The sequence below is a fragment of the Lemur catta genome, chromosome 5 (assembly GCF_020740605.2).
Source record: "Lemur catta isolate mLemCat1 chromosome 5, mLemCat1.pri, whole genome shotgun sequence".
Taxonomy (NCBI): domain Eukaryota; kingdom Metazoa; phylum Chordata; class Mammalia; order Primates; family Lemuridae; genus Lemur; species Lemur catta.
Genome location: NC_059132.1, coordinates 52,413,142 through 52,425,574, shown reverse-complemented (window position 1 = coordinate 52,425,574; position 12,433 = coordinate 52,413,142).

Sequence of the window (12,433 nt, the reverse complement as noted above, 5' to 3'; positions counted from 1 at the left end):
GGGAGCTATGTCTCCTCAGTTTGGGGTTGTTTGGTTTTGCTTTTGTTTTTTTGTTTTTGGTTTTTTTTTTTTTTGAGACAGAGTCTCACTCTGTTGCCCAGGCTAGAGTGAGTGCCGTGGCATCAGCCTAGCTCACAGCAACCTCAAACTCCTGGGCTCAAGCGATTCTCCTGCCTTAGGCTCCCAAGTAGCTGGGACTACAGGCATGCACCACCATGCCCAGCTAATTTTTCTATATATTTTTAGTTGTCCAGATAATTTCTTTCTGTTTTTTAAGTAGAGACGGGGTCTCACTCTTGCTCAGGCTGGTCTCGAACTTCTGAGCTCAAATGATCCGCCCGCCTCGGCCTCCCAGAGCGCTAGGATTACAGGCGTGAGCCACTGCGCCAGGCCTTGCTTTTGTTTTTAAATCCAGTGTCTTTCAATAGAGCTTGGGAGAGGAATTAACAACACTAGATTCCCATGCATTAACTATTTGGGTGAACTGGACCCCTGAATCTAGTAGGTCTGCACTAAATCTCTAAGTGATTATCTAGTTCTCATATTCAAAGATTGAAGGACCCTGACTGGCCCTCAGCCAGGCAGAGCCACCCTAATTTGTGGGTAATCTTTGCCTTCTTGCTGTCATTCACTTTCCCTTTTTAGGCAATGACCCCTCTGTGATCACTTCCCCTAGACGATGGTTAGAGATGGGGAGAGCGAACGCTGAGCATTGCATTGAAGGCGAGAAGCTTTGGTGAAAGGTTTGGGGAAGTTAAACGCTGTCTAATCTTGGATGACTTATGGATTCAAACCCTACCTTTGGCTTTTTTAAGATTATTTGTGGATTTAAATCTAAAGTTAATTTCATCCATTAATGGTAAAAATATTAGAAAATCAGCTACATGAGTCTGACATCATTGAAATGAGATGACATTCACATAGCTTGAATTTATTTTCTCCTTACAGGGAGTGACGCAGTCATTTTAGAAATTTTTGCCTTATACAACAAGGAAGCTGGGGCTCTGTGATGTCCAGCGTATCAACAGAACTGAAACCGGAATCCCTCACCAGCTTCGGTTTTAATATATGTAATATATTATGCATTACATGATGTAATATATGCTTGGTATGTTTATACCTATACGATATTTGAATAAACAAGTGTCTCTATAAATGAGAAGTTGACTTCTTGAGTCGTTTCTTTTTTTAATGAAAATGCATATTACTAACACAATTCCTCCATTATCACTTTAAAAAACTGAACAATTATAATTTTTGTACCCAAAATATGCCCTATGAATTATACAGCCTGTAATAGGGGTACCAGGGCTGGACAAAATGAGAAGCCAAAAGAAATTGCATTCTGTAGCTGGATCATGTGTATTCCGGGGTATTTATACTCTGCGAAGAATGATACTCCTGCTCTTGCTGTATCTGTCCATAGATCATATTTCAAATTCTGCAGCGAATGAACTTATCAGCAGCTTCTTCCCATCGCGTTCACTGCCCCTGACAGATCTATGCCGGGCTGGTGCTGACTTCTACCTATAGTATCGGGAGATCATTAATCTTGTATGTTCTCTTACTCTGCGGACTTTTCTTTTCTTGACTGGGGTTTTAAAACAGATTGTACCTGTTTCCACTGCCCTTTGAAAGATTTGTCATGTGTCCTCTTTTAAGCAGGTTGGGTAAAAACCTCTTACTTGAGTATAGCTGGGGTCATGGGCAGAACTTCTGATGCCAGGGTGGGAGCCTTGATTTTTGTCATCTTTCCCGATGTCCAAATCAGTGAGGGCACCACCAGTAGAAGCATTTGTTACTCAGCATCTGAAGAGATGCTTTGGAACCATTCTGAGTAGCGATTCTTCCCCGGGGCTAGTGAACTAACTGCATCTTGGCTCCTGGGCTGCGTAGAGAAGGAGCTGCAGACCTCCCCGCACAGCGAATGAGAGCACAATTCCCGCAGGCCTCAATTGCCCCTGCAGACCTCCTTGCAGCTGAACCTTGCCATGCGCAGGTCTCTTGGCTGCAGAGAGAAGGGATTGTGTCTGCACAGCAGGGCGGAGAAGAGCAATAGAACTGTCTAGTGAAGGCAGGTGCTTAGAGAGATACCAGTATTTGCCAAATGAGAGCATGAGTGTGCAAAACCGGATGGTGCACCTCAGGCTTTGTGAGTGCTTCCTTCTCAGTTGCGGGTTATTTGTTTTTTCCTGAATTATTTAGGGAACCGTCTCAGTTGCCCATTTTATATAAAGTTTCCATTTCTTCTAGCAAAAAGGCTTTTGCTTTGGTATAATTATTTAAAAGTGGCAAAGACATACTCCTTGTTGAATATTTACACTGCTTTCCACTCCACATTAAAGTTCTTTGTAGGATTAAGAGCAGGTGATGACAAAGCTGCAGAGAACAAGGCTGCGTGCTTCCTTAATGCTCTGTCAAAACATCTGTCTTCCGCGTGCCTTTTACCCAGAGCCTGTGAATTGGGCAGGGACCCGCTGGTGCCCACTGTGTAAGCTCCTTTAAGCTCCCACTCTGATTCATTTGGTAGAGCCACCAAACAGGTTGCTTTACCACATCTACAAACCTGTGCTGAACCTCTTTCCTGTGCTCTGTCGTGACAGCTTGTTTGGACCCTCCCACTCACTGACAGTGCCGCTCATGCTCTGATTGGCATCCTTTCTTCATGTGGATTTGACGCAGAGCACTGAGTGGTCTTTGGCTGTGAACTTGGAATAACAATCTTGGCTCTATCCTGGCTGTACCTTCAGGCCACCTGAGCTTACATCATTCTGGTTATATTGGGTCCCAACAGCCTTCTAAACTAGTTCTGCCCCCTCCAGCATTGATTCTACCAGATTCAGTCCAACCTTTTGAAATGAAATGAGACAAACGGCCCAACTAATAAAGTGGCTAAAAACAGAATGTTCGTGATTAAAAAGGAATTTGGTAATACATGGGGGAGAGCCCAAAACTGCTTGTGCAAACTCTTGTTTACTATTGATCTCCACACATTTTCAGTACTACTCTTGTTACTGATAAAGGCAATAATAAAAATAGGTAGCTGCTGTGTTTGAAAATGTTTGTGGTTTTGATACATGTATACAATAGGTAATGATCAAATCAGGGTAATTAGCATACCCATCACCTTGAACATTTATCATACAATTATTATATGTTAACTAAAAATAAAAGAAAAAAAATTTTAGAGATGCATTTGTGCTTTAATTATAGTGGGGATTTCTATCTGAGTTGGAGGCACCATGGCTCCAAGGCCCAGAGAAACAGGGTTTTCATCACGACCTCTGAGCTACCAAGGGTGCGCCTGTGCAGGTGGTGAGCTCTCCTTCCAGATTTCCTGGCCCCTGCTCAGTGCTAGGAAGAGTTTTAGGGGCCAGGGCTACAGAGGAGAACCAGATGTGAGGAGCTTGTGCACATAGACCTTATATTCTAGTAGGAGGAGAAAAGAATAAAGAAAGAAGCAAGTGCATAAACGCGAAGTGTTTGAGAAATGTGCTGCAGGGAGCTTCCTGGGAGGATGTGCTGATGGGACTCCCACCCTCTCCTGTCCTTCCTCCTTCTGGAAGCCCTGCACCCCCAGAGGCCTCTACCGTTAGGCCTTTCTCACTACCGTGCCCAACACAAATAGGCTCCACCCCACGAATCGACCAAGGGTGCCACGGAATCCCCCCAAGGGTACTATCCCTTTGGCTTTCTGGGCCTCAACTTCCTCATCTATAGAACGCATGGGTTGGACTTGATTTTAAGATCTTTGCTACCTCCACAATTTTGAGGCTAACGCGAAACTGAGTCGGGTGGAAGGAGGATCGAGGTGGCTTTTTTCCCTCCCTTCTGTGCCTAGAAAGCTGTGTTGCAAGTGTTTTGGGGGAGCAACAGATATTTTTTAGTTTTTATAGCCAAAGGTCACATTTTTCTGACCCTCATCCCCACCTTTTTAAAAAAAGTGTCTGATATGGTGCTGAGAGCACAGAATATGTCCGACTAGTACCTGCTTTTCATGGTCCTGGCCATCGTCCCCACCGTCACCATTGTCATGGCTACCATACATCAGCGCTCCTGTGTGCTGGACACTGTGCCGTACGTTTGCATCCTCCATCCCTTAATCACTGTCGCAACCCTGCCAAGGAGACCAAGCTCCTGTTTCATGATAGGCAAATGGAGACTGAAGAAGTTAAGTAATTGCCAGTAAGTGGCAGAACTGAAATCTAACCCAGGTACCAACATCCAAGGCAGTCTTTTGGCATAGTATACGGTATTTTGCTTTTGTGCAAAGCCTTAGCCAGAAGGTGTTTATGAATCAGACACCACGTAAAATCTTCCACCCTGGTTGAGAACCACTGCCCTATCTCAAAGCTCCCCATCCCAGCTCTTTTTTTTTTTTTTTTTGAGACAGAATCTCACTTTGTTGCCCGGGCTAGAGTGAGTGCCGTGGCATCAGCCTAGCTCACAGCCACCTCAAACTCCTGGGCTCAAGCAATCCTTCTGCCTCAGCCTCCCGAGTAGCTGGGACTACAGGCATGCGCCACCATGCCCGGCTAATTTTTTCTATATCTATTTTAGTTGGCCAGATAATTTCTTTCTATTTTTAGCAGAGACGGAGTCTCTCTCGCTCTTGCTCAGGCTGGTCTCGAACTCCTGACCTCGAGCGATCTACCCGCCTCGGCCTCCCATAGTGCTAGGATTACAGGCGTGAGCCGCTGCGCCCATCCCATCCCAGCTCTTCTTATCCGACTTCCATCCCATTTCCCTCCACAGCACTGTTCACTAGCTAGTAGCAATGCGCACTCATCTGTTCACTGTCTCTCTGGCTAGAGCGTTAAGTAAGTACATAAGGGTGGGGGCTTTGCCTGTTTCCTGCTATAAGTCCAGCATCTGGAGCAGTGTCTGCTACATTCTTTTTCTTTCCTGGAACAAAGGCAAATTCTACTTCCTGTCCCACAGCTTACTGTTGAGGACAGTACCCCAAGAGCACTCAACCAAACCTGGGTGAACCAGAGAAACATGTTCCTCCACTAGGCACACGAGTCAGGTCAATGCCAGTGACACCGAGCCGGCCTCAATCCTCCAGGTTGGTTTTCTTTAAGGCTCACTTTCTCCCTGGGGAAGCTTGAGGGCCCCAAGCGGCTGGTAACGGAGGTGACCTTAATTACAAGGGTGTAACCAGCAGCGCAATGTCCCGGGGAACATAAACCACTGGCTCATTCACAGTTGTTTCTGAGAAAAGAATTATTTTACTTTGGCTTTACTGGTTCATTCATTTAAATCACAAGAGATGACAGTGAGTGTGACAATGTTTGTTCAAGTGCAGAGTTCCATCCAGCTGCGGGGGTGGGGATTGATATTATCGCTGTAAGAAGAAATGGCTGCTTTCTCTTAGCAAGGCTTTGAAGGAGAGCACATCAAAATGTTTGTTGGCCCCAAAAGTGAAAAGGGCTTTGTGCACACCCTGGGGAATAGATCTTGCCCCAGTTACTAATGAATCCTTTTAAGGAAGCGGGACGTCAGCCAGCGCTTCTCTTAGTCTCCAGGTGGGGCGCCACTGAGCCAGACGCAGAGACCCGAGCATCTTTTGATCCATCTTTCTGTTGAACTAGAGAGCTCCCTCCCAGGAAGCTTCTGTCTCCTGCGATGCCCAAAATAGCCTTCTCAAGTGTGTATGGGCAGCAGATGCAGGACACTGGGAAGATAAGATGGCGTAACACTGTTGCAGTTTCAGTTTTCTGTTATATAAATATGTGCCTCTAAACGCACGAAGTACACACGTAGTCTAGTGGCCTTTGATGATATTTTCCTGCCCTGTCTGCTAAATATAAAGCCTGGTGAACAAATATAGATCATAAACGGTTGCTTTATGTTCAGAAACGAAAAGAAAAAATGACACAAAATACCCTGCTGGAATATGGGTTGCTGGTTTCTTTTGTAAAGTATGATTTTAGTAATGGGTGTAACTATGTAGACAGATAAAGGCACCAAAAAAAAAAAAATCCAAAACATAAAAAACCAAAAACTTTCTTCAGTTTATAATGCCCTTCACTTTCTACCGAAGCTATGTATTTCCAAAAATTCCTGCTCTGAAGATTCTGTCAAATAAGAATTAGGAAGTGATTAAAGTCTAAGTTTTATAATTTTCTATGCATGATCTGAAAGCTCTGCTACCCCCCCAACCACTTCCTGAAACTTTATGAACCTCTATCTTATTAAAATACCACGTGATTATTAGGAGGTGGAGAGAGAGGGGGAACTAAATAGTATAATGTGGGGTAACATCACATAGTGCATAGGAAGTGTTCAATAAATGCTAGTGATCCTTGAGATTTTTATTGAGCTTCAATGTTGGATGCGTGTTTTTTCTACGCAGCACCTGCAGTCAGGTGTAGCCAGCAGGTAGCATTAGTGACACTGGGAGAGGGTTGTAGATGCCAAACCACTGAACTGTTATTACAATTTAATCTACTGCAGGAAAAGGGCAAGCCAGTCACGAGAATGTTTATCAGATGCCGACCCTACCTCCCTGGCAGTAAAAAAGTCTTGAGCTTTTCCTGGGTGTTTGTATGGGGTTCGTATGGGGCATGACACATTTGTGCAAGTCATGATTTTGTGGTTCCTGAGTTTTGCTGAAGCTGTGTTAATGCTGATTGAATCAGATAGGACTAGATATCTACTCTGAATTTTAGAGTATTTTAACAAAAGGGTCACTGCTGTAGATTGGGGGTGGTTAAAGAATACAGTCTAGGATTCCCTCCCTCCCCCTGAACAACAAACTATTTTTTCCCAGGCGCTTTTCTCTCAACAACAGTTATGTCAAGACTTGCATTATGTTAAAGCAACTGACTATTTCATGAATCAAATGGCCAGTTAATTTGGTGAGACGGGAAGAGTCATGCAAACATTATGAATAAACTCTCTTTAAGCTGTAAAAAGTAATTGAATTCTTTGTTCTGCATGGATAGCTCATTCCTTCAATGTCACAGATAGGTCCTACGAAAAAAATACATTTTTGTGCCCAAACTGATCTCTGCCCTGCCATCATGCTAGACCACTGGTTCTGCACAGGTAAGGAAAGAAAATTCTCAACATAAATAGAAGTATTCTTATGGCCGAGTGATAATTAATAATAAGATGCTATTAAAAAGGTTTCGCTGACTGGGGGTTACAGGGTAATTTACTCACTTGGTAGCTGCTGAGGGTAAGTGCTCACTTAGGCGCTGGGCGTCGCAGTGATATGTCTTGCTCCCCGCTGTCCTCTATTGGCGGGAATGTGGACCATGCTCTCTAACAGCAGCTTCTCTGAGGATCGAAGAATAATGGCCTGTGTTCACAAATGTTCAACTGGTACATTTTGCTCGTCTGGACAAAAAAAAAAAAGGCTTCTTTGGATCTCAAATTAACATATTTTTATTGAATGCACCCTCTTCACTCCTTAAGTTGAGAATATAAGTCGAAATGGATTTAATACACCTAACCTAGTAAACGTCATAGCTCAGCCTAGCCTACCTTGCACATGCTCAGAACACTCACATGAGCCTACAGTTGGGCAAAATCATTTAACACAAAGCCTATTTAGTAATAAAGTGTTGAATACCTCATGTAATGTATTGAATACTCTACTGAACGTTAAAAACAGAATGATTGTGTAGATACTCGAAGCACAGTTTCTGCTGAATGCATATGGCTTTTGCGTCATCATAAAGTCGAAAATTTGTAAGTTGGAGACCATCTGTATTTGTTTATTTGCCTTTTGTCTGTCATCCCGACTGGAAGTTTAGCTTTGTGAGATCGAGAGAGCTTTGTGTGATTCACTGCTGTATTTTCAGGGCCTTGGAGACTGGTCATAGTAGGTGGTCTATGAACAGTATTTGAATGAATGAGTGAGTGTACCAAGCATATCTGAGAACTGAGCACTGTGATGGAAGATTAATAAAACATGGTTCTGGCCTTTTAGTTGTTTACTATCTAGAAGAATTAGACCAAAAAGGACTATGATTGTAGGAAGGACTGTCAAGACTAGTGATTTATAATTTAGAGGAGACTGTCCCTAGAGGAATCATTCCTACCTATCATCAATATTTTAGAAGTTGTCTGTGGAACTAGAAATATTGGACTAGCTCAATTTATTTCCAAAGAGTATACCAACTGGTGGAAGGTAAAAGGCAAGAATTTTGGCTCAAGAAAAATTTCAGAACTGTCTAAAGTAGTTTTGGACTGCTTCATGTATCATCAAAGGCATTTAATCATAGCCTGGAGAAATTTCTAGGAGAGGTTACCAATTGTGCAATTGGTTATTGTAATGAACCTCAAACTGGGATGCTTTTTAAAACTCATTTTCCTGAGCCCTTTCTTGGATATACTGAATCAATATCTCCAGGAGGAGGTACCAGGAATCTCTATTTTATGGTAAGGTCCCTGGTGATTTGGGGGCAGCTGTCTGCAGAGTGTTTTTAGGGAATCATTGGACTGAGGGATTTGGACATCAGAGGGGTAGTTGGAATGAATGACCTGAAACTTCTAACCATAAGATTTTATGGTTCCAGAAGATCATGGAAGTTATTTTCATCTCAGTAGCAATAATACCACTATCATCAAAATAGAAAACCAAATCAAGATAGTCAGGATGAGAGTCTGGCAGATGTTTTGAGCAAATATGGGTCAAAACTCCATCTATTCTACCATCCTGCAGAAAGTAAAAATGACTAGCCTTAAAATTCCCATGCCCAAATAACCGACTTTACAAATTCCTGTATTGTAGTCACGTTTGTCATGATGCTTTCTATTCCTTGGAGAAGAAATGGAAATAATGGGTCAACTTCTTTTAGGGAGAATTATGAAATGATAAAATGTATAGAGAGCTCAGTTAGGGGAAAAGAAATGTTTCTTGCTCACTCGCTTCCACCCACTGCACCCTCATCCTTGTGGCTCTCTGGCCTTCGGCACACTGTCTTAGTCTTGTGGGAGGTTTGGCAATTAATATGGAGAGCAGGGAAAAGAGCTGAAGCTTACTTGCTCACTCTTTTCAGCCTTTAATGCAAAAAACATTTGTTTAGGAACTTGGATGAGGGGGAGTGTGGAGTTCGTAATATATGAGTCCTAATGTGCATTGATTCATCCATAGCAGATACTCATTAAATGTCAGGTATTATGGTTATTTACTGAGTGCAAAATCAGAGTGTGAACCCACTCTCAGAGATCTTGGAGTCTAGCCATGATGACACGATCACACCAACATGACGAGTACTAGAGGTACTTAGAGCACACGGCAGGGGAATGTACAAAGGTGTGCGTCTCTGGTGTCCCCAACCAGTCTGAGCAGAGATTGGATGGATGGAGCTAGTTACTTACCCCACCCAGATCATTAATATGCATGGATTGATGGGCCTGGTTGCTCCTTATGGTTTGTTTTAGATTGGAAGAACCAGGAAGGGCTTACATTGGGCCCCAGGATACTAAGAGGAAGATAGGGGCGTGGAGGACAATGCGGGGCACCCTTGTCTGTCTGTCTGACCTGCAGGGAGAGGAAGTACAGCCTTAGGTGAAGGAGGGTCGGTAAGACTTGGGATACGTGCCGAGTGGCATTTCAAGGCTAAGGCGACACAATAAGGCACAGAACAGGAGAGCTATTTCCCATGCTCCACCGCAGCGCAGCACAGCCCAGGGGAGCAGAGCAACCAGGGAGGGCTGGGTTTTCACAAGGGCACCTGCTGCCAGGCAGAGGGGGGTGTCTCCTCGAGGGGACCTGGGTTTCATACATCCAGGTGAAGACCAAGTGGATGTTCGCCCACGGAGGTGTTACTGAGCCCGTCTGTGGAAGCCCCTGGGGACTTGCAGGAAAAACTGGGGGAGAATTTGAGGGTGGACTTATGTCTCAGGTCAGCAGGTTAACAAGCTAGTAAAACATAAGTAATTATGGGACACACAGTCATGCATCAGTTAATGATGAGAATACATTCTGAGAAATGTGTCATTAGGTGATTTTGTCATCGTGTGAACATCATAGAGTGCACTTACACAAACCTAGATGGTACAGCCTACCGCACACCTAGGCTGTATCATAGAGCTTCTTGCTCCTGGGCTGCAAACCTGTACAGCATGTTACTGCACTGAATACTGTAGGCAACTGGAACACAGTGGTAAGTATTTGTGTATCTAACATAGAGAAGGTACAATAAAAACATGGTATTATAAGCTTATAGAATCCCCATTGTATATGGGATCTGTTGTTGACCAAAATATCATGGCCATTTCCATTCTAGGAATGGCGAGAAAGGAGTCAGGAATCTGTGGGAGAGGCCGGATGGATGCGGACAGGGAAATGTGCAAAGAGGACATTGTGAACTGAGCTTTGGAGGATGAATAGGAGTTTGTTAGGCTGGCATGGGTCAGTGAGCATTTCAGGCGGTGAGCATCGTTCTCTCCTGAGCATGTCCCTGGCACCTTCTCACCCTTTCTTTAACACCCAGTATCAACCCAGTGCAGCCTTGTGCCTTCTAGTTGTACAAGGGGAGCAGTGTATCATTTGGGGTCTCTCTCCAGCCCAGTCTTCTTGCGGGCATGCCTAGGAAGTTCACTGTAGGCTGCTGGCCCTGTGATTTTCCACTTAGCCCTAGGTGGGGCTGGAGATTGGCCTCAAATGCTAGAACAGGGAGAAGGAGACCTCTCTGTCCATGTCTAGGTTCATATACATATTTATATATGCATATCCAATGGAGAGTGATTCTTATTGAACAGCAACATGGGTTCTACTTGAAAGCCTCTTGTTCTCCCTTTTCCTCCTGCCAGCACCATGGCTAGACTCTGGGCTGAGCGGATGGGTGTGGAGAATGGATGGTAGAGGTCGCTGGACTCCCAGATAGCATAGAGCGAAGCAGATGAACCAGGGCAGCTAAGATGGACCGACTAGCGGCTTGTGGGGCAGAGAAACACTTTCAGGATGTTGAGGCCGGGCTTGAGATACTTTTCCTGGGGAGCCGTCAAAGGCAGAGGCGTGACAGTGGCATGTCACACTGATCTGTCTGCTGCTACTGGGAAAGGGATGATTATTTTTGATCAAAGATGCCAAGAAGCACATGAATCTAATATGCTGCCCTGTACGAAGCATCAGACTAGGGAACTCGAGGCCTTTGGTTCAGCATTGCTCATGCAGGCGCTGCCCACTGTGATTCTTAGCAGGGCTCTGGGCACATCCACATTCTCTGGGGAGCCTGGCCTTCCTTTTCTACCACAAAACGCAGCTTTCTTTACATTTATTTATCCCTGGGGTTTTGGCGAGCATCTGCAAAGATTAGAAGATGTCCTCTTTCCTGTCAATCCTCTGACCTCCTGGGTTTTAGGGGGAAGCAGAGCTAAGGAAGGGTGACCATGGTGACCTGGGTGATCTCTCCCACAGGACTACACGACAATAAACAAGTGGCAGGAAGGGAAGGCACTCCGTTTCGCCAAAGCAAAACAACTATCTCTGTGCAGTAGCTCTGCTGGTCAGGCAGCAAATGGCTCTGCCACACAATTAAAAAGATATAACCATTTCCCGTTCCGTTAGCATCTTCCTGCTGTTGCTGCAGCTGTTCAGGGGACCCTAGGGGCTTCCCATCCTTGTACTCAGGATCCTGCAGGTTTGAGCTGCGGAATGTGCTAATTCCCCCCACCTTGGGTTCGTATTTCTTTCATTCTAAGTGCGCAGGAATTAGAGAATGCCTTGTAGATGTGGAGGGCAAACATCAGCACGCTTAGTTTGCCAAGAATCGGACGGTCCGTGAAGATTAATTATTGGCTCTGCCTTTTATGTGCTCTGTCGCTGTCATCAAGCAGATATCTCTGTTGCTCTGAGAAGTTAATACAAATGCTTAATTAAAGCCAGCGCTTCCTCTGCTTGGAAGTAGCATCGTGCTCCTCAAAACACAGAGATACCTCCCTGAGTGAGCCCAGGAAGGCTCCAGTGTAGGACTGTGGAGGAAACTGAGGGCGGGGCCAGGAGCAGCTGGGACTGTGCCTGGGGATAGGATGGTACCGTCCATCCCAGTGGGGACACATAATTCTCCTGCAGTGCTCTTGCCTGAACACACCGGTAGAACCTAGAATGTGTGCTTGTTAACAGGCATGATGACTTCAGCGGGAGAAATAATTCCCACGAAACCCTCCTGCACTGAATTCAAATGGACTTCTTTCTGCCGTGCTATTATTTGATTAACTATATGCAGACTTCAGCACCTTGAGAAGTGAAACTGTACATTTGGGGGATGGCAGGATTTGAACCCCTCAAAGCCAACCAGTATCATCCATGATGGCATATTTGAGCCTGGTTGATTGGGTGGGGTACCATGTCTTTGTTTTTATTTTTTTAGTAGAATAGGCAATGTTGTCCTCATGAATTATTTTTTAAATGACTGAAAAACTGTTGAAAATGGTAGTCAGGTTCCTAGGCCAGTCTGCAATGCCCATTTAA